A 22,311-nucleotide genomic window follows, 5' to 3' on the forward strand; every position below is an offset into this window, starting at 1 on the left:
TGTTAAGCAGTGACAATATCTACAAATCAACTAAATTAATCAATATAAGTGTTAAATTTAGGATACAGATGCATGACATTGCCACCACTAAATTCCACTCCCCCCTACAAATATTCACACTGACACTTGAAGGTATTGCCTCCTTGCTCTATTATAGATTCACTCTGTTCCCTCCTGAGCTTAACTTCAACTATCATTATTCACACATCAACTTTCACAAGGAAGTAAATGACTATTTGACCACAGAAAGGATTGCCCAGCACACAAGCCTCCTCTGTTCTCACCCAATGCTTGCACTGGGCAATAATCAGAAGCAATGTGTGCTGCTTTAACTGCCCCATTTGAGATTGAATTTCTGTCTGATTTGAATGACTTTCATAGCAGTTATAACATAAAAAACATACAAAGCAAGAAATCCAAATTCATGTTTATGCACCACGCTCCCATCTTACTTCTAAAGGAACCAATATATTACATCCTTATCTCCCTTAAGTGCTTAACTTCCCTTTAACCTCTAGCATCACAATAGTTATTATTCTTCAGAAGCATTTCATTGGCTTTACAGCATTTTGAAATTTCAATGCAGTTGTAAGAATTCACATCTTCCCTTTATATAACTTGATCGAGGCCAGTGACTTCAACTACTCTTTGTTGTAGATTTCTGTAAGCCAAAAACTCTTTAGGAAAAGATGTTTCAAATGATTCCTTATGAATAATTATGATATCTTTATGGTCTTATATTCTAATTGTTCCCCTGCATCGAATCACCACAACAGCAAACATTATTAATTCCCTTTCATACTCTGAGCAATGACTGTCAGATCAGCCCGTGTCCTTTCCAGGAGAAAGATCCCCCTTAAATTAAAGAGTTGATCAAACAAAGGAACACGCCAAAGATCTGAACAATCATTCCATTAATGGATGAGCACAACTTGCTTCTAAATCCTAAATAAACAAATCAAAATAAATGCAGCAGTTAATTATCAATTAATTAAATGAATTTATGACCCTTATTTTAAGACAACTTTGGTCTTGTAACAGTGTCCCATGTGGTTGATATATCTTATTTTCTGACATCAGATTTGTAGATGCAATCTTAAATGCAAGTATTTTTATAACGAGAAAACTTTCAATAGTATTTTGTAAGTTTGAACAATAGAGGGATTACAATTGCTTAGCTTTTCTGCTACTCTGTGGGCTTTTGCTGTAGTCTAGATGAGTTAGGAAAATCTGCTCACCTGACTACGAGGCCACTTCATGAAGGTTGTTTAGATGTGAGATTAATCCAGGCCAAATATATTCATATCTTAAGGATGCCAGATAGGAAATTAGCATGTAACAGGAGGTGCCAAAACCAAAGTATACTTTCGTAGCTTCAGTTTTGAACTATCAATGGAGGGGGAAAGACTTCCTATCAGTTCTATTGGTTGTCTCTCAACATCAATTCTAGATTTGCTCTTGGCAATGAAGGAGATGTCTCCTTTCTTTCTTCTCCTGTATGCCAGGTGGCTTTGTTCATGAAATCCTGTCAAACCAGCTGAATAAGTGTACACATCCACCGACACTCACCACTGACTTTTCAAAGCAGTGCTCCTAGTGCCTGGGTGTCTCTCCCGATACAAGCCTGAGATTACAAAGAGATCTTGATCAATTCAGTCAATGGGCTGAAGAGTGGCAAATGGAGATTAGTTTGGATAACGCAAGGTATAACATTTTTGTAGAACAAATAAAGACAAGAGTTAAACAATTAAAAGTAGGACCTTGGACAGTATTGTAGAACAGACAGACCTAGGGGCACATATTCCTTTGAAGTCTTCATCACATGTAGATAAGGCGGTTAAGAAGGAATTTAGCATGCTTGTCTTCATTGCTCAGACCTTTGTATATAGGAGTTGGGGCATTATATTGAGGTTGTGCAGGATATTGGTGAGATCTCTTCTGGAGTATTTGTTCAGTTCTGGTTACCCTGTTATAAGAAGGATGTTATTAAGTTAGAGACAGTTCAGAAGAGATTTACCAGGATGTTGCCAGGAATGGAGGTTTTGAGTTATAAGGAGAGGTTGGATAAGATGGCACTTTTTGCACTGGAGCATAGTAAGTTGAAGGGTGACCTTATAGAAGTTTATAAAATAATGAGTATAGCTAAGATGAATGGCAGGTGTCATTTTCCCTCGGGTGGGGGATTTCAAGACAAAAGAGCATATTTTTAAGGTTAGAGGAGAAATATTTTAAAAAGACATGAGAGGCAATTTTTTAAAACAAAGAGGGGTTCGTGTGTGGAATGAACTTTTAGAGGAAGTGCTGGATGTGGCTACTGTTGCAACATTTAAAAGACATTTAGATAAGTACATGAATAGGAAAGGTTTCGAGGAATATGGGCCAAGTGCAGGTAGGTGGGACTAGTTTAGTTTGGGATTATGGTCAGCATGGACTGTTTGAATTGAAGGACCTGTTTCCGTGCTGTATGACTCTATAACCCCACTGAGGTTTTCAGAATGATTGTCCTTTGCTACACGTTACACAATTTCATCTGCAAAGATGCATTATCATAGAAACAACAAAGCAGGAATTTCCCCAGTCACATTGAAAACAGTTTGGAATTGACTCTGCTATGAGTACCATTTGACAAATTCTAATAGGTTTCTTTTTAATCTTGCAAGATGTCAGCTAGATCAATGCAGCCACATATAATGTCTATGGCCTAGATAAATATGTTATATTTTACAGTATTTCAAATGCTATCAGTCAATTTACCTGTCAACATCTTATAAAACATACACTTACACATTTAGAAGTAGAGCACCTAACCATACAACTTTAGTATAAAAAACAACTTCTTAGGCCCTTGTATTCCTTTCAAGGCACTCCCCATGCTGACAGTGTAATGTATATCATCTGATCTGATACTTGGTCAGCTGTCCTTAATGTGAGACTGCTGGCTGCTGTATCTTGATCACACTCTCTTGAGAATAGGTTTTTGCTGAGAGATTGTTGACTCCTGAAAAGAGCCAGCTACAAATTTCGCTTCAGCAATTTGCATAAGTGGTCTGGCTCTGTGTGCTTTCTGGTCCATGACAGTATTTGCTGAAGGTGGCTGGATATTCCATCAGAACTAGTTTCTTTTCTGGCCATATCTCTGTGACTGATTTTGTTTTCCTCAATAAAGATAGCAATCAGTGTAAAATCAGAGAGGCAATGGTCAGATCAATGAATCCTGCCTTTGGTGTTCTATCTTGCATTTACATCATTTCATAAAACAGCAAAGAGAGAGCCTGTTGGCTTAAAAATTCATAAAACTGGAGCAATAAATGCAATCATTGAGTGATTACAAACTGTCTTTAGGTATTCTGGATAGTGGTACCATCTCAGATATCTCTGGTAATTCATAGAAAATAGTATATAGGATTAGGAATAGGTCATTCAGCCATTTGAGTCCATTCCACCATGGAGAAAGTGAGGATTACTGATGCAGGAGGTCAGAGTCAAAAGGTGTGGCACTGGAAAGGTACAGTCAGGCAGCATCCGAGAGCAGGAGAGTCGACATTTCGAGCATAAATGTCAAAAAATTGACTCTCCTGCATCTTGGATACTGCCTGACTGGCTGTGCTTTTCCAGTGCCACATTCAACTCAGTACCCTGCTCTCGCTTTCTCCCCGTACCAGTTGATTCCTTTTGTTTAAGTACCATATTTATCTTCTTCTTGAAAACATTCAATGTTTTGATCTCAACTGATTTCTTTAACAGAGAATTCCGCAGGCTCACTATTCTCTGTGTGAAGACATTTCTCCTCACCTCAGTTCTCATTAGCTTTGTTGCATGTCCTTCAACTGTGTCTCTGGTTCTAGACTCCCAAGTTATGTTTTCCCTGTCCAGTTCTGTTAGAAGTCTATAAATTTCTATGAGAATTCCTCTCATTCTCCGAGACTCCAATTCAATTAGTTATGGTCTTCCTTTATTCCCATTAAGGGGTGGCATGATGGCTCAGTAGTTAGCACTGCTGCCTCATAGTGCTAGGGACCCGGGTTCGATTCCTGCCTCAGGCGATTGACTGTGTGGAGTTTGCACATTCTTCCAGTGTCTGCGTGGGTTTCTTCCCATAGTCAGGTGAATTGGCCATGCTAAATTGCCCATGGTGTTAGGTGCATTAGTCAGAGGGAAATGGGTCTGGGTAGGTTCCTCTTCGGAGGGTCGGTATGGACTTGCTGGGCCGAAGGGCCTGTTTTCACACTTTAGAGAATCTATTCCTCACATTTCATAATAGATTGGAATGATACATTATGAGACTCACAGTTGATGTGTTCCATCTGGAATTTGCAGTTGTGGGTATGTTTTCAGAGCTGGGAAGTTGATTTGCAGACATTTCATCCCCTGTCTAGGTGACATCTTCAGTGCTTTGGAGTCTCCAATGAAGCGCTGCTGTACTGTGTCATTTGGAATTGACTTGGTTCCATTTCTGCTGCTTCCTGTTGCTGGTTCCGGTTGTTCATTGTACTGGCTGGTATTTTAGGTCTAGGTCTATGCGTTTGTTAATGGAGTCCATGGATGAGTGCTATGGTTCTAGAAATTCTCTGGCTTCTCTACCTAAATTAAACTAAATAAGAACCACACAGAGGGCTTTAAACTAATTAAAGTGGGGTTGGTGGGTGAACTCGGGAAGTAGGATGTGTAGAATTACAAAACAAAAATATCTGGCTACATTTCATGGCAACTATCTTGGTAATGGTATCCCGAATGAGACAACAAAGCACAGAGTATGCAAACAGAAGAAAATAGCAGGAAACAGAGCAAAAGGGATAATAATGGTAAAAATACAAAATTATTTTTTTTTGTTAAAATCCACGTGGTATTTGGAACAAAATAAATGAATTAACAGCACAAGGAGGTTAATTGGTATGATTATACAATCATTACAAAGATGTCATTATAAGGGGATGAATGTTGAGAAAAAAGAAATCAAGGTAATACAACTTTTCCAAAGGACAGTCAGTAAGGGAAGGAAGGTGGGACAGATTTGAAAGTATGAGATGGAAAACGTTTGACAGCAAGAAATGGTCTAGAATTGAAAAATATAAAATCCATATTTCCATAGAGCTAAGAAGTCACAAAAGGAAGAAGACACTTGCAGGCATAGTATACAGACCCACTAACTGCAACAACAGTGAGAGTGAGAGTCTTTTTCCTAGGATGATGATATTGGTTTGTATAAGGGGGCATAGCTGCAAACTAAGTGGTCATAGATTTAAGACAGATGTCAGAGGCAGGTTCTTTGCTTATCAAGTGGTAAGAGTGTGGAATGCCCTGCCTGCCAATGTAGTTAACTCAGCCACATTAGAGGCATTTAAACAGTCCTTGGATAAGTACATGGATGATGATGTGATAGTGCAGGGGGATGGTCTTAGATTAGTTCACAGGTCGGCACAACATTAGAGTTGAAGGACCTGTTCTGCGCTGTATTGTTCTATGTTCTATGTTCTTTATTCTATAACTAATGAGGGTATGGGGAAGAATAAAGCAATACACAATGATGAATAACTTTATCTTCTTGTAGACTGGGAAAATCAGCTTGGCAGTGGAAACTAGAAGGAATAATTCACAAGTGTTTTTCAAACAGTTTCCTCAAACAATATTTTATGGATCTAATCAGTGATCAGGCTATTTTAAATCTGATGAGGTGTAATCAGGGATTTATAATAAATGGCTTCAAAATAGAGATTCCACTAGAAAACAATAACTATAACATTAGAACATTTAACATTGAGTCCGAGAGTAAGAAAATTGGATTAGAAGCAATTGGACAGTAATTACTTAGGGATGAAGGCTGAATTGACTGGGAGTAGACTGGGAAAGGGATTTAACAGAAAGATTGTTGAGGAACAATGCCAGACTTTTAAGAAAATAATTAGTGACTCACAACAAAATCATATCCCAATGAGGAAAACAGACTCTAGGACGTAGATAATCAGATCGTGTCAAATTGAAAAAAAAATGTCATATGTCAACAAAGTTGAGGAAGATTTTTTTTCTCTTAAATAGTGTTCTGACTATGAATCATTTTTAACTACAGAGTGCTGTTGAGGCTGAGCTATTAAGTATATTCAAAGCTAAGCTAGACAGATTTTAATCGGTAAGGGCATCAAGGGTTATGAGGAAAAGGCAGAAAAGTGGAGTTGCAGACTAAGTTCCCTATTTCTGCTCCTTCAGCTGATTGTTATATGGTCTAATCTGATAAGAAGAGCATTGTTATGTCAGCAATGCACACATTCTGAGAATGAGAGTCGAAGTAAATATTTTAAGGTAACATAAGAACCAAAAGGAAGAATTGATATTGATAGAAAATGTTTGAGAGGAATGAAGTTTTTGATGGTATGTTTGGCTTCTGTTTTGCTAACCGGAACTCAGGCATTAACAATATGAATGGAGTATGCATGTCTCCAATGGAAGTGAACTATAAACAATACTGTTGTGAGCTAATATTTTCAATATTTTATAAGGTAGACTTGCAAGACTTCATCAGAAGCTTTCTCTTCTCTCTCAGGTTCCAGCTACATGTGGTCTGACATCATCTGACACAACTCATGACCCTTTCTTAACAATTAGAATGATGGATTCATTCCTGATACTTCATCTGCCATCAAATTTTTCACTCTAAGCATAAATTAATTACATTTTTGCCCTATTCGTCACACACATCCCCCTCTTGTGCTATAAGTGTCAACCTCCAGTTGTGTTCTTGGCTTCCTTAGAGGACATGTATAATACATACTCTCCACCGACTTCTTCTTAAAACTTGAAATAATGAAGCTCCATCAGCTCATCTGTGAAAAATTGTGCAGTCACATTTTCTATCGCTGCTAAAAATGCAGAAGAAGAAATGTCTCATCTACGACTGAATCTGATGGATAAATAGAAAAATAAATAACATTCTGAAGAAGTAATATTGATTTAACTGTCAACGCTGCAGGAATTGCTCTTTCTCCTTTTCACTGTCAGTCAGCAGGCAACAGTACCTATGAAACTTCAGCAGGATGTGGGGTATAACTGACATCATAGTAAAGAAAACTAGCAGATTTAAAGAAATTACTCTTCTTTTGCTCACCCAAGGAGTCTGTAAGTATATAATAAGATCGTCTGAAGTTCACTGATCTGCAGAGTTAATTGTAGACTCAATTGTGAGGAAAAATCAAGAAAAGCCAGCAAAGTTCATCAAAGACATATTATGTTTAATCAGTATACTGAAGTTCATTGACGGTTCTGTGGATAAATGAGAAACTATGGATGTATCTTAACAGGATTTCTAGAAGGCATTTGATAAATTGTAACATCAAAGGTTATGGTGGAAGATAAGATCTCATGGTATGGGGGTGTGGTCTGGATGGAGGTTTGGCTGATTGGTGGCATAAATGTGTGTTTCTCTGACTGACAAGATGTGATGAGTCAAATTCCATTGATATATGTGCTGGGATATCAATGTTTTACAAGTCAGATTGATGGCTTATATGAGGGGAGTGAAGGCATTGGGCTAAATCACTGACAACAAGAGAGGTAGGAAGGTATATTGTGAAGAAGACATAAGGAAGTTGCAGACAGATACAGTCACAGAGCCATAGAAATGTACAGCATGGAAACAGACCCTTCGGCCTAACTTATCTTTGCTGATCAGATATCCTAACTTAATCAGTCCCATTTGCCAGCATTGGCCCATATCCGTCTAAACCTTTCCTACTCACGTATTTTGGCTGAAAGAATAAAAAAGCAGAGTATTACTTAGACTGAGAACAATTTCCAAATTCTGAGGTACAGGAGGATTCAGATGTTCTGGTACATGTGTTACAGTAGGTTAGCACACAGGTACAGCATATAATCAGAAAGCAAATACGATGGTATTCTTTATAGTAGAGCAATTGAATGCTTCAGTTACATAGGCATTGGTGAGACTGCATCTTGAATACTGTATGCAATTGTGGTCTCTTTATTTAAGGAAGGATTAAAAAGATTTCGAGGTGGCTCAGAAAAAGTTTACTAGATTGATACCTGGAATCAGCCTGTTGTCTTATGAGGACAGTGTAGCCTTATTTCTGCTGGAGTTTAGAATACTGAAGGGTGACTTAATTGAAATGTACAACATCCTAAATGGTCTTAATGGGGGTGGGGGGAGGGGAATAGATAGGGTGTTTCCTCTTGTAGGTCAGAACTAGGGTAAACGGATTATAATTAGGGTTCACCCTTTAGGCCAGATATGAGGACATCTTTTTTTCCCTCTCTCTAAGTGTTGCTTTGAACTCTCAGATTCAAAAGGCTGTGGAGTTGGAGGTCATTGGATATTTTTAAGATAATGGTATGCAGATTTTTGTTAGGCAAGGAATCAAGGGTCATTGGGGGAGATGAAAATATAAAATTCAAAACACAAACAGATCAGCTATAATTCTCCTGAATGGTAGAGCAGATTCCAGGGCCAAATTGTCTACTTCTGCAGTCAGTTTGTACAGGTAAAGTTAAAGGTTACTCAACACCTGATTATGGATGTTAGACAAAGCTAGATTGCTGTTAAGTCTTTCCAGCAAACCTTTTAGGTTTGTCCAATATATTGCATCAGTTGTATGACACTATGATCTTTTGTTATAGATTCTGTGTCCTATGATCCTGCTCCATCAATACCTGACGAAGGAGCAGCGCTCCAAAAGTTTATACTTCCACATAAACCTGTTGGATTATAACCTGGTGTTGCGTGATTTTTAACTTTGTCCACATCAGTCCAACACCAGCACCTCCACATCACATGTATAGGCAGTTCTGGAATAATGTGCGTTTCTGCAGCGCAATAAGGCTAATACATTGCCAAAATCTCTGTGCTGTTCTACGCATGTACTGGTGTCCGCGCAAGCATAACGTCAGTGCCGGTCTTCCTGCTGTTCTGCACATGCACAATGTCAGCTAATGACAGAGCAGCTTTCTGTGAGAGTTACTGCACAGAGACCAACTTTCTTACATTTTTTAAATGTACTGTGTTAAATTTTCTTTTGTTTCTTGAATATGATTTCAACCTTCATTCAGCCTGCGCTCTACTTTGCGTTAGGCGTTTGGGTGAGTTTTGAGTGATTGTGATATGTTTTGTTTGTCTGCCACAACCCCACTTTTCCCATTATTTCTATGAAGTGATTTTCTATTAAGTGAGGTTTTGCTAGAATGTAATTACGGTGTTATAGGAGAACCACCTGCATGTTTGTTTGTTTGAAATCTCTGAGCTGGATTTTTCTGAGTAAAATTTAGTGGTGACACCTTTTCTGATTGACTGCATATAAGGACCATGTAGAATTCCTGATGTAGCTGACTCTGAGGGAATTTCCCAGTTCCCTGCACATTAAACCTTTGAGAAAACCATTTTAACACAGAATTCAGAAACTCTCACAGTTAAATTTAATAGTTGCCCAGCAAACCTTAGAGGATTAAAAACCTGCTCTGGATTCTGAGCAACTATTAACTTGATCCCCTAACTCACCACTGACCGCACACAGAAGTGGCACCTTCCAATCCAACTCCCCTCTACTCAACCTGACTACATTCCCCTCCACAAGACACAACTCCCCAGTCAGCTGACCCAATGGAATCATCACCAAAGACCTAAAGAACCATGGGATTACGGTCTCACTTGAAAGAGACCACAGTGGGTGAGTCTAACCTGAGGGTCACCAAGCCTCAGGAGAGAGAGTGAGGTGAATACTGCAGGACCACCAGTGATCTGTGCTGGTATGGGAATTTAGGCAACAATGTTTAAGTCTCTGTGCATCAGCAAACCAGCCATCAGCACACTGTACTAATTGGTTGACCTAACATACTTGCCTGGACTTGAACCACATGATCTAACAACTGTGCAAAACAACAACTCCCACTGAGAAGTCCTACACTGAGAACTCATCTACTTACCTGGTATCAAGGCACTTTACTTCACCTAGCAGCCTAACTATACCTCCACCTACCTGTCCCCAACTCTAATCCTTAAATTATCTTATGTACTTTCCGTTCAACTGCAGCTACCACGTGTTTGTTGGATGTTTAAGCTACAAACCACACCACACGGATTTCTGTAAAAGAGTACGTGTTTTCTGAAATTAGTTCCTTCAATTCTGGATTCTTGGATTTTCCTGGATAACTCTGTAACAGCAGGCCCTTATCCAGGAATCTCTGGAGCAGATGCGACCTGAAGGTAAGTGGGTGAATTTTAACCTGATCAGGATTGAGATTAGGTTTTCTGACACTGATTGAAATTTCTGCACAACTGTTGTGTGGGTGACTGCTTTTCCAATTTTGTCCACCATTGCCGATGCCTTTGCCATTTGGTAGAAAAGTGAAGATCCTCCTCCTGCAGATATCCACTGCCTACGAACCTCCTGTCATTTATGAAAAATAGATGACTTTCCACATTCATTTCTGCATATCACTTTACAGTGGTATAATGTATATAATATAGTTGTTTGCACCTCACCTTGAGTGTTAGCTATGTTTGAATCATGGCAGTGATTTTCCACAGAGCCTTATTAGCTGGTCTGTCAATGAAAACAAAAAATAACACCAGCAGTTGATTTATTTCTTGCTAAGCAGACACAGAAACAAATTCAGTATGGTTTCAATGCCCAAGTGAGGAGGCAACTGATCAGAGCATACCAACATTTACATTCCCCACTCTGTTCGGGCTCTAACAAATTTAAACCTCCATGTATCTACTAATTAAATATGAAGCTTTTCGATGATAAAGGATGTTTCTAATTTCGTGGATCAGTGGTCCACTGTAATATACAGGCTGTTGCTTACAGTAAGAATTACTTGAACATGATATTGTCAAACATAAAATGATTGGTCAAACAAAGTGATTATAGAATCCATTGCTCTGATCCATGCTTTGGAGAATGAGTTATGTGAAATTGAACTGCGCAGTCATTCACCAGATACATTTAATAACAGCAAAAATCTGGAAACTGCATTATAACCTTAAGTTACTCCTTGACCATATATAATCTTTTTCCTTTTGCAGGTTCTAAGTTGTCCTGTTGCAGTTAAAACGAAGTCAAGTCAGTGTTATACAGAATGGATTAATAATCTGATATTTAAATCAAAATAAAGTTCTTCTATTCATATTTTGTGTGAGTACTATGTTACCTTGAGGAACTAACCAGTCAAGAATGAAAAAAAGGTTTGTGACCATTTGTTTGCATCACTAGCTGTTTTAACATTTATCTAATGTCTTGCTGGAATTAAAAGGTGACATGAGTAGATCCAATCAGATATTTGTACATGTACTGCAATTGTGTTTAAATGTTGGAGGTTCTGTCATTTGCTCCATTGTGACATTATTTGTAAATGCGTACTTTCCTGGCAACTAGTGTTGTCTGACAAAGCACACTGCAGTAGACCTTATATGAGAACTTTTCAAAAACTGGAAACCATTGAGTTTTCATGGTATGTCCTGTTACAGCAGAAGCCCCACCATATTGCAGGTGCATCCATTTTCAAAAAGATGGAACATTTGGGTTTTTGTGTCTACATCTGCAAGTCAGCCAACCATATTCCAATTGTCAAATCGTTTGTCAATTTTCATCTCTTTAAAAGGTGTACTTTCCTCTCCCAATGATTTTAGCATAACTCCATGCACTACACCAATTCCCAAGAACTTGGGTATAAGGATTTTCCCCATTGACCAGACCAGGGATATTATTAAACATCTCTGGTGCTGGTGGGTCTTGAACTCGGACCTGCTGGCTCAGAGGTAGAAATATGACCACTGCACCACAAAAGCCCCTCGAAACTTGGGTGCCTGTTTGTAGCAATGCATCATAATGCTGCCAATCTTCATCCCTTGAGGCAATCTAAAAGCTGTCTCATTATTATTTCTAGCAAATACAATACCATTCAAAAATTATTCCACTTCCTTCTACTTAGAACTGTCATTCGGCAACACATTTATCTCCTTGCACAATGATTAAAACTCACAAAAGAAAAATAAAATGTTGCTTCACCGGAAAATTAAACTAAACTTGCAGGAACATTGCATTCTTAACTGAATTTCCGATTTTATATCATCATTTTATTTTGAAGCAGAAATTATTGAGAAAAATAGAATTGTGAAGTAAGGAGTAAAAAGGTCATTTCTGAACTGAACTAATATCATGGAAAAAGGAAGTGAGGCAATCGACTCAGAGAGAGAAGAAAGGCTCTCATGACAGCTTAAATTAAGAGGGTAAAACAAAATTTTGATTTTTAATTACCACTCACTAGTTGAGGTAGAGGAAGGAAACATTCCTATCTAAACAAATAAGTGACAAATGTGTCACAAGGAAATTGCTAATATCCAAAAAAAAACAAGTAATTATTTTTCTGATGAAGTACTGCAATGAAATTTTTAGGGCTAATTTGCCCAATCCAGAAACTATTCCATTCTTATTCTCATGCACCAAGCCACTGAAAGTAACCTCAAAAATCGACTCACCAAAAGTCCTTAGCAGATGTGTAAATATGATTTTCATTTTAACATGTTCACAGTTATCTATACATGTTTCATCATATAATTTCTGGGTGTAGTTCATACATGATGAACCAATCATATCACCAAATCAATCCTTACAATAGCATTGGCATCCCACAACTTGGTCAATACAGATCCTTGGCATGGACACCTGAAACCTTTTACTTTGTTGAAACAGTTGGACCAGCTAATGTGAGCCTGCAAGTATGCACAGATCTATTTATGATTCAACAGGTAAAAAATCTGTCTTTACAACTCCAAAGATTCCAGACTGCAACATCAAGTTTATGCATGAGTTGACTTGTCAGGTTTGATGTTTTTGGCAATTTTAAAGGTGATGCAGTGTTCCACCTGCAAGATGATGTCCAGCACAACATTGACTCACATATTCATATTCAAGACAAGTTCGAATTGGAATTGTGTTACATGGTACAAAACAACATTGATCTCATACATTATGGTCTTACTCAAGCAGAGCAGATTCAGTCAGCTACATTAGCTGATGACCTGCTGCAACAGCTCAAAACTGTCAACACCAGTGTGTGGCCAGAATGAGTTAACAGGCTCCCAAGTAAGCATAACTCTTTTGAAAATTCCATGATGATCTAGGACTCTCCAAGAAGGTAATCTCCAAAAGTAAACAAGTCAAAATTCAAGAAGTGCTTTATCTCAAGACATGCTTGACCATTTGCTCATTGGTCACAGTTAGCCTGAAATAAAAGCACAAGATTGGTGTTTAAATGGTCTGGTGTCAATAAAGACTTGATTAACTGGTTAAGCTGTGTGAGACATGTCAATTCCAACAAGCTCAACTATCGAGAAAAACTCTCATTCTACATTACATTCCTAATGAGCCATAGAACAAAATTGTGACTGATATTTTCCATATCCAAAGATAGTATTATATCCTGGTCACTGACTACTTCATGTGACAAATCAAAGATGCGACTAGTCTAAATATTATTGATACATTGACCATTATATTTGGTATGTTTGAAGTTCATCAATAAATTGTGTCTGAAACTGTGCTACTGTATACTTGTGCACTCTTCCAAGACATGTGCAGAACAAGGGCTTTCTCACTCTCCTCAGTCTGATGGCATCACAGGATACATGGTTTGTGGCATAAAATTCACAATAAAGTTTAAAGTGACTTGTTAAGAACTTTAGATAGTGACACTAAATGTACGTGCTATTTGTCAAGACAATGGTTTAGCCTCACTGGCAACTTTCATATGTAGAAACTTATTAACCACACTAACTTATTACACTGTTTTAACATCACAAATTTACACATAATCTGGGTTCTGTGTTTATTGACTACATAGCACAAAGATACTGTAAATGCAAGCAGGCTATTACTATTCTTCTACTGTTGCAGAAGATAAAGACAATACCTTTATATTGGAGCATCATATGTCATCATGTCATCTGCATTCTTCAGGATACACTGTATGCCTTGTTAAAAATCACACAACACCAGGTTATAGTCCAACAGGTTTATTTGGAAGTACTAGCTTTCAGAACGCTGCTTCTTCATCAGATCAGACAACCACCTGATGAAGGAGCAGCACTCTGAAAGCTAGTGCTTCCAAATAAACTTGTTGGACTATAACCTGATGTTGTGTGATTTTTAACTTTGCACACCCGAGTCCAACACTGGCATCTCCAAGTCATGACTGTATGCCTTGTCAGAGATCTGTGGATTAGTACAACATTGTACTTTCCTTTTATGATCATCCATTAAGCTATAACTAATCACTTCTACCACATTACAGAAATTATTTCTTTTCCAGTATCTTTTACATGATTACTATTGTCAGAAATAATGTCCTTGAACATGTTTCTGAATTGAAGGTTAGACAAATGACCTGCCCTGAAAATCATTGGAGTAATTAGTCTAAATTTTCTCATCTTCTACATGGTGAAGATCCATACCTTTGTTCAGCTCCTTAATTGCCTTGCTGATGTGCAAACATACCATTGTGGGAAACTATAACAGCATTGTTCTTTCCTATTTACCTTTCACTTTACACCAACTACATTCCTTCACCTCACCATATACATGAGATGAATTACCAGCTTGCAGATGCTGTTACCAAAGTGATCAATTAAAAAGTCCAGTATACCGGTGTATTATTTTGCTGGGTGGCCTTTGAAAATATAATATTTATGGAAATGTTGCTCACAGGAGTTGCATGCAACCTATACATTTTCTGCAACAACTGTAAAGGAAACTTTCAGAGACACTTGTAAAGATAATAAACTTTTAGCATAGAAATGAAACAAAGCCAGTTTTCTGACATGTCATTTACAATTACACTTCAAGCTTTCTAAAGCATTCTGAGCGTTTACACTGTTGATAAAACTTTTTTAAAAATATCAGTGAGGAGACAGCTCACAAGGAAACTGAGATGAAAAGAACCGCATAGAAAAAGGGATAATTATTCAGTGAACCAGTAGGACAGAGAAATTGATCCATCAGGGAAAGTGACATATATAAAATTGAACACATGAAAAAACAGACTCATAAAGCAAAAAGTGAATAAGATAGATAGGAGTAGACACTCCATAGAATGAAATCAACTTGGCCAGCAGGCAGAACAGAAATCAAAAGATACACATTGCTAAATTTTTGCACGAACTTTGTACTTTTCATTAGCTCTGGATTCTCCAAAGCACTTCACAAGCTATTAAGTACTTATGAAGTGCTGTCACAATTATAAGACATTGGAAAATGTTATGTATAATGCATATCAATAAATGCATCCTATGGTGCATAACAGTTTGACAAGTTTCATGCAAACACTCTTCTTTGAACTGGAGCTTATATGTAGATGCAGAAACAAACAAAGGTATCTGACATTTTTTGTTATATTCACCACTACAGCTTCTCAGTAGAGCAAAATGAACCATATTAATGGAATGTATTAAGAATTTTATGGAACTATTCCCTCCTCTTTCTTGTAAGTAAAGGGTTCATAACCCCACTCTCTCATTAGAGAGAGACCACAGTTGATGAGATTAACCTAAGATCATCACATTTCAAGTGAAGGGCAAGGTTGAAAAGGCAAGACCTCCATGGCAGATTCAGCTGGTGCGGAAATTGAACCCACACTACTGGTGTCACGTTTGATTGTGAACAAGCTACTCAGCCCCTTAGCATGTGCTTAAGAATTAGAATAATCTCAAAATAAGGACAATGATGCTACAACACACATACCTCATAATTATGGGATTATAGAAGTTGCAGATATTCATAATAAGATAATACAATTTGCCCTGTTGTTTGCTTTCCATAAAATATTATTTCATGTTCTCTAGACTGTTCAATTCCAAAAACAAATCCAACTTTCAGTTTATCATAGGGCAAAACTTCATAGTGAAGGAACAAACCAAGTAATAGAAGAAGAGTATAGCGAAGTAGTTAACGAATGACTTTCACCATCCTTTTATGTTATGCTGTATGCTTTGCCAAATGACTTAATCATTTTAAACTGGATCGGTTGCAACGTGTTTGTTTTGCATATATTTGAATATAATTACATTTTCAAAGTCGGAGAAGTGATTTTTTTCTCTAATAAAATAGCAGGAAGGATGGCCTAAATGTAGTTAACATCTCAACTATAATCTGAAGGCAGCTTCCCAATTATTTGTTTGCCGTCAATCTTCACATTTGCAAGGAGAACAACTCTGGGGGTTAGAGAAGAATGATACAGGACAACGATTGTATTGAACTTCCAAGAATCCTAACAACACAACCATTTTGTGCTCCTGGGCTTACAGAGGACCGGCAAAAGAATTTAACAGTAACATTAGACAAATTAAAGTACGTAAGAAAAGTAATATGTGCCGATGAATACACAGCCAGTCACAGAAAAAGATGGTGACAACAGTTTTTACTATTCATGGAGTATGTGCATTGGTCTCAGGAGCAGAATTAATTGCTCATCTCTAATGCCCCTGAGAAAGTGATGGGGAGCTGCAAATTGATGTTTTGCAATTCCTGAATGTAGGTACACCAATAGTGCTACTAGGGAGGGACTTTGATGATTTGTACCCCATAAAAATACAGGAAGGGCAAAACAAAGTAGTGTGCAACTTGGAGGGAGATTGAACTGTGTTGTGTTCCCATGTGTTCAGTCCTTTCATCCTGCAAAGTAGCAAAAATACTCATCCTGTGAGATGGTAGAGTTTATAGATTGGGAAGGTGTAGTCTAAGTAATGGTTCCGAGACTTAGAAAACAACAGCATAATAAAAACCTTTCAATCTAGTGGTATAATATCAGTAATGCTGACTCATTATTAATGCTAAATTGATAAAATTACTACAACTTCATTTTATAATGATTTAATGGCTCGACAATATAGAATTTTCATTGAAAAATTCTAATAAAAGTTTGGGTAGCTACCAAAATTCAATACGCCTGAGAATCTCCAGAAGAATTTGGAGAAAAAATGTTTTTTTTAATGTTCATGGAGTATGTGCATTACTGTCAGAGTCAAATCAATTTCTCATCTCTAATTCCCCTGAATACGTGCTGGTGAGCTATCAAATGATGTGTTGCAATTTCTGATATGTAGGTCACACCAAATATCGCTGCTAGGGAGGGACTTTAAGAATTTGGACCAGTAAAGATAAAGGAAGGGCAATATCAAAATAGTGGGCAATTTGGAAGTGAATTGGGGAATATTTAACATGCCCCAAAGTTACCCATGAATGTTAAAAAAAAGATTGATCCTGACGTATGCACACACATTGCATTACATTATACAGCAGATATTCACTAATTGAAGGAATTTACTGTGTGTTTAAATAAATATGATGCATATTTCAGTTGTACAGACACTTTTCCTTTAATCATCTTGGAATGAGTAATTTGAAGAAGTCAAATCACTCACAGGGAAGCATCACATTTAAGATGATCTTCAAATGTTTTCATTTTATTGCTTGTTTACTGTGTTTGCCCTACAGTTATTTTGGTGGTAAAATATGAGCAGCAAGCACAAGTTACCTGCATTCTGAACACATTTAAACAATGGGTCAATATAAGAGCGCTTTCTGTGACACAACAGGTCTCACAAAATGAGACCCAGCCAGGTCCTTGTTCTAAGTTTCCATTTTGTGCATGTAATTTATTGAAACATACTTATTAAAACATGCTTATATTTTGTATTAGCATTTGCATTTTAACAGATTAGACTTGCCTTTGTTGGTAGTTTTTAAGAAAAAAATTAGTTTTGTTAACTGAATTATTTGGTGCTTCAAGTTTTAAACGACTTCAGTAATTCTCTCCCAAATGCAAATATTTTAAATTGCTTCAGTATTGTTAGAGTCCACGAGATTTTTGGGCACTCTGAGGAAAAGTGGTTGTTTTAGTTTGTCATTTCATTGGTCAGTAATAATGGTGGCATAGCACTAAATTATCTTGTAAAGACTTATTACCGTCTAGACGATACCAAACCAGTCAGGCAAATTAAATAATTAACTTGAGGAAGAAAATTAGGTGTTATAAATGGCTTTGGAAGTCGAAATATAATGCTTGACCCATTCACATGCCAGTTAGAAAGACTGTACTGGGAACCATATGATTTTGCTCAGTGAACTATCACTGGCAATATACAGAGCAGGCTGAGCTTGGTGCCAGTCAGAATGCAAAACAAATCTGCTGCTAACAGTACTACTTTGGAGCTCAAAAATCTAGCTAATTCTGTCTTTGCGTAACTGAAATTATGTCAAGCATCAAACAGGAACCCTCATCAGTGGAATATAAAGCTATGAATAATAGTTTATTAGTTAGTTACAGGTTGATTTTGTCAGGCTTTTGATTTTTGGTACTTTATGTAGTTCAAAGTTCCAGAGAGTGGTATGGTGGGTGCCAAAATACCTTTTGCTAACTTTAAGGTTCTGCAAAGCTAGTTTCTCTCAGGTATTTATACACTACTTGACATTTTCCTTGGAATACAGCTTGATTTGTACTATTATTAGTTATCATGTTAACCAGAATAAGCTACCAGAAGCAGAAGGAGGAAGAATGGGAGCGAGGATCTCAGCAAGAGACCGTATCTATAATTTTTCGATTTGAACTGGAGAAAAGATCAATTCTTGACATGTCTGGATTTTGGTAAGGATGTTGTTATGTAAATCCACCTTCTGCTATATACACGATAGTAGCCTTAGAAAGGGGGCGAGTCTCCATGCTTCCTCAGATTGGAGAACTGATACAGCCCTATGTATTTACCAGTGAGGTTGTCAAAATTCATGGTGCCCTACTGCAGGCCACACAAAACCTCCATCAAAAAAACATTTTTGCCTCCAGGTTTGGGATGAATAACTGATAATTAAGTAAAGGAGAAGACAAAGGACTGAAGAGGTAATATAGACAGCCAGAATACATTACCAGAAACTGAATATTAATTTTCTATTTCCCAGCAACAATGCACCTTGCCTTTTTCTGTCACTGCCTATCAAAACCTCTGTCTAACCACAATGAAAAAATAAAAGTGGTGATAAAATGCAGATTCTGAACAAATTTTCAAGTACATAAAATAAATCAATTAGCCTTGTGCATTCCCTTAGAGTCATAGAGTAATATGGCATAAAAACAAACCCTTTGGTCCAACTAATCCATGCCAGCCATATTCTCAAACTAAACTAGTTCCACTTGACTGCAATTGGGCCATATCCCTCCAAACCTTCCTTAATCATTTACTTCTCCAAATATCTTTTAAATGTGACAGTATCTGTATCAATCACTTCCTCTAGCAGTCCATTCCACACACAAATCACTCTCTGTGTGAAAGGATTGACCTTCATGTTCATTTTAAAACTTTTCTTCTCAACTTAAAAGTATGTCGATTAGCTTTGAACTCCCCCATTACTAGGGAAAAGATCCTTGCTATTCTATGCCCCTTATTATTTCATAAATCTCTGTAAGGTCATCCCTCAACCTCCTACACTCCAGTGAAAATCTCCAAGCCTATCCTGCCTACTTTTATAACTCAAACCCTCCATTCCTGTCAACAGCCTGGTAAGCCTTTTCTGAACACTCTCCAATTTAATAATATCCTTCCTTTAGCAGGGCAACCAGAAATACACACAGTACTCCAGAACAGTACTCACCAATATGGCTTCCTGACTCCTATACTCAAAGATCTGACCAATGAAGGCAAGCATCCCAAATGATTAGATTAGATTACTTACAGTGTGGAAACAGGCCCTTCGGCCCAACAAGTCCACACCGACCCGCCGAAGCGTAACCCACCCATTCCCCTACATTTACCCCTTTACCTAACACTACGGGGAATTTAGCATGGCCAATTCACCTGATGTGCACATCTTTGGACTGTGGGAGGAAACCGGAGCACCCGGAGGAAACCCACGCAGACACGGGGAGAATGTGCAAACTCAACACAGTCAGTCGCCTGAGTCAGGAATTGAACCCGGGTTTCTGGCACTGTGAGGCAGCAGTGCTAACCACTGTGCCACCGTGCCGCCCATGACTTCTTAACCACCCTGTCTACTTGTGATGCAAATTGCAATGAATTGTGTACCTGAACCCCCATGTCACTCTGTTCTACAACACTACCCAGGGCCTTGCCAGTAATTGTGTAAGTTCTACCCTTGTTTGTTTTACCAAACTACAATAGCTAACTGCTAATGGCCTTGGAGGGCTATCTTGAACTGCTGTGTGTCTAGAAAGCCAAGCTATTGACAGCACCACGTGATGGCATCTTGAACTGGCAGCAATATAACTTGATTTCTGCTTGCAGCCATCAGTCAAAGTACTGACACTGTATGTATCTTTGAGGTAGAATCTGCATGTGATTCACTCCACACTTAAGTGTGCTGCAGGCAGGGCTAGGGTCATGGAGGTAAAGGACATACATGGATCCTGCAACAAAGGAACCAGATGAGCACTTTGATGGAGAAGTTCATAACCATATGGAGTTGAATGCTTGGTACAGTAGGAAATCCGATGGAGAAACACCAATAAGATAACTGTAGGAGAAGGAGGTGTGGGAGGATAAATGCTGCCTTCCTATGAAAGGGCAGCCAATTCATGCTCTAGAAATGCAGCCACTTCAGCTACTTTGGCACCTCAGAAGTGTATGTACATATGACTGGTATAACACTTTGTAAACCTTTTAGAGCAGCCACAATGACAGTTGTCTGAGTTTCCACTCTGACATATAGAGCTTTTTGCTTGTGTTGCCATGTGCAACATTTCCTCCACACCCATCAAAGCTGGATCCACAAGTATGTGACTGAAATTGGCCACTGCTTCCCAGGCTGAAAAGGATGTGTTCAAAGCACTGTGTGTTGGACTCCATCCTCCTTGATGTTGACTGCAGACTCTCCCATCAGATTTCCTAGTGTACCAAACATTCAGCTACACACGGCTACAAATTTCTCCATCAAAGTGTTCATCTGGTTCCTCTGTTGCAAAACACATGTATGTCCTTTCCCCCCATAACCCTAGCTCTGTCGACAGAAAACTTACTTCTGGTGTGAATCACATGCAAAGTCTAAGATATTTACAGTGTCAGTACTTTGGCTGATGGCAGCAAGCAGAAATCAAGTTATGCTGCTGGAACTTTGATGTGGAGGAGCTGGCATTGGACTGAGGTGGACAAAGTTAAAAATCACACAACACCAGGTTGTAGTCCAACAAGTTTATTTGGAAGCACTAGTTTTCAGAGTGCTGTTCCTTCATCAGGTGGTTGTGGAGTATAAGATCATAAGACAGAGAATTTATAGCAAAAGGTTACAAGTGTCATGCAACTGAAATGATATATTAAACAAACAATCCAAGTTTATTCAATATATAATTTCAGTTGCATGACACTGTAATCTTTTGCAATAAATTCTCTGTCTTATGATCTTATACTCCACAACTACCTGATGAAGGAACAGTGCTCTGAAAGCTAGTGCTTCCAAATAAACCTGTTGGACTAAAACTTGGTGTTGTGGAATGTTTAACTTTGCTGTATCTTCGCCCTCGCCTTTCTCTTTCATGTTCCACCTGACTGCCCAGTGTATTTCCACTTTTTTAACATCTAACAAGAAACAAAATAATTCTGCATAAAGTTGAAGGGAAAGTAAACGATGCAGTTGGGTAATCAGAAAAGAGGGTGGGACGAGGGGGTAATGGGTTTTTGAGAAGGTTTTTTTGTGAGGACACGATCACCTTCAATGTTTTCTTTGACACAGCCACTCTGTCCTTAATCTCAGAAATGTGTCCCTAATAATGGCAATTCTAGTCTCCCCACCATGGGTTTAGCCCTTGTACTTGGCCTCCTCTAACTAACTCTAGTTATCTTCTCTGCTTGCATGATTTCTTATCCTGCAAAAAAATCTTGCATTTGAATTGTGGAGTTCTTAACCACCAGATAATTCAAGCAGAGCCCAGGAGAGGGGTGTGTGTCAGGGCCCAATATCAGGGGCTCTGGAGTTCTAGGGCTACTCTACACTCAAGTTAGGGGCCAGGGTAAGACTGGGGACTAAGGTTAGGAGTAATACCTTGACCCAGGTCCCTCTAGGCACAAAACAGTCAATGGAGTAAACTCAAAGCGTTTTTACTGTTGGGTATCAGTGAGGGAGAAATATGTTTAGTTGAGATGGCTGATGTGATTAAATTTCTGACAGCATACTTGGTGTGAGATGTGGTTGTGTGGTTCACAGAAATGTAAAGTATATGAGGGGGAGCTGAGGATATAACTTTTAGGTATGATTCTGATTGCTAGAGAATATTATTAGATGATCAATGAGTATGTTTCAATTTGAACAGTAACTG

General features: G+C 38.2%; 1 long non-coding RNA gene across 1 annotated transcript; it reads left to right on the top strand.

The window, feature by feature from the left end:
• Positions 1 to 8,997: 8,997 nt before the first annotated feature.
• LOC140481018 (uncharacterized) lies at positions 8,998 to 11,081 on the top strand. The gene is made up of 3 exons (XR_011961454.1): positions 8,998 to 9,081; positions 10,029 to 10,201; positions 11,027 to 11,081. It is a non-coding gene; the product is annotated as an uncharacterized lncRNA (long non-coding RNA).
• Positions 11,082 to 22,311: the final 11,230 nt, after the last annotated feature.

This window comes from Chiloscyllium punctatum, chromosome 9, assembly GCF_047496795.1.
Source record: "Chiloscyllium punctatum isolate Juve2018m chromosome 9, sChiPun1.3, whole genome shotgun sequence".
NCBI lineage: Eukaryota > Metazoa > Chordata > Chondrichthyes > Orectolobiformes > Hemiscylliidae > Chiloscyllium > Chiloscyllium punctatum.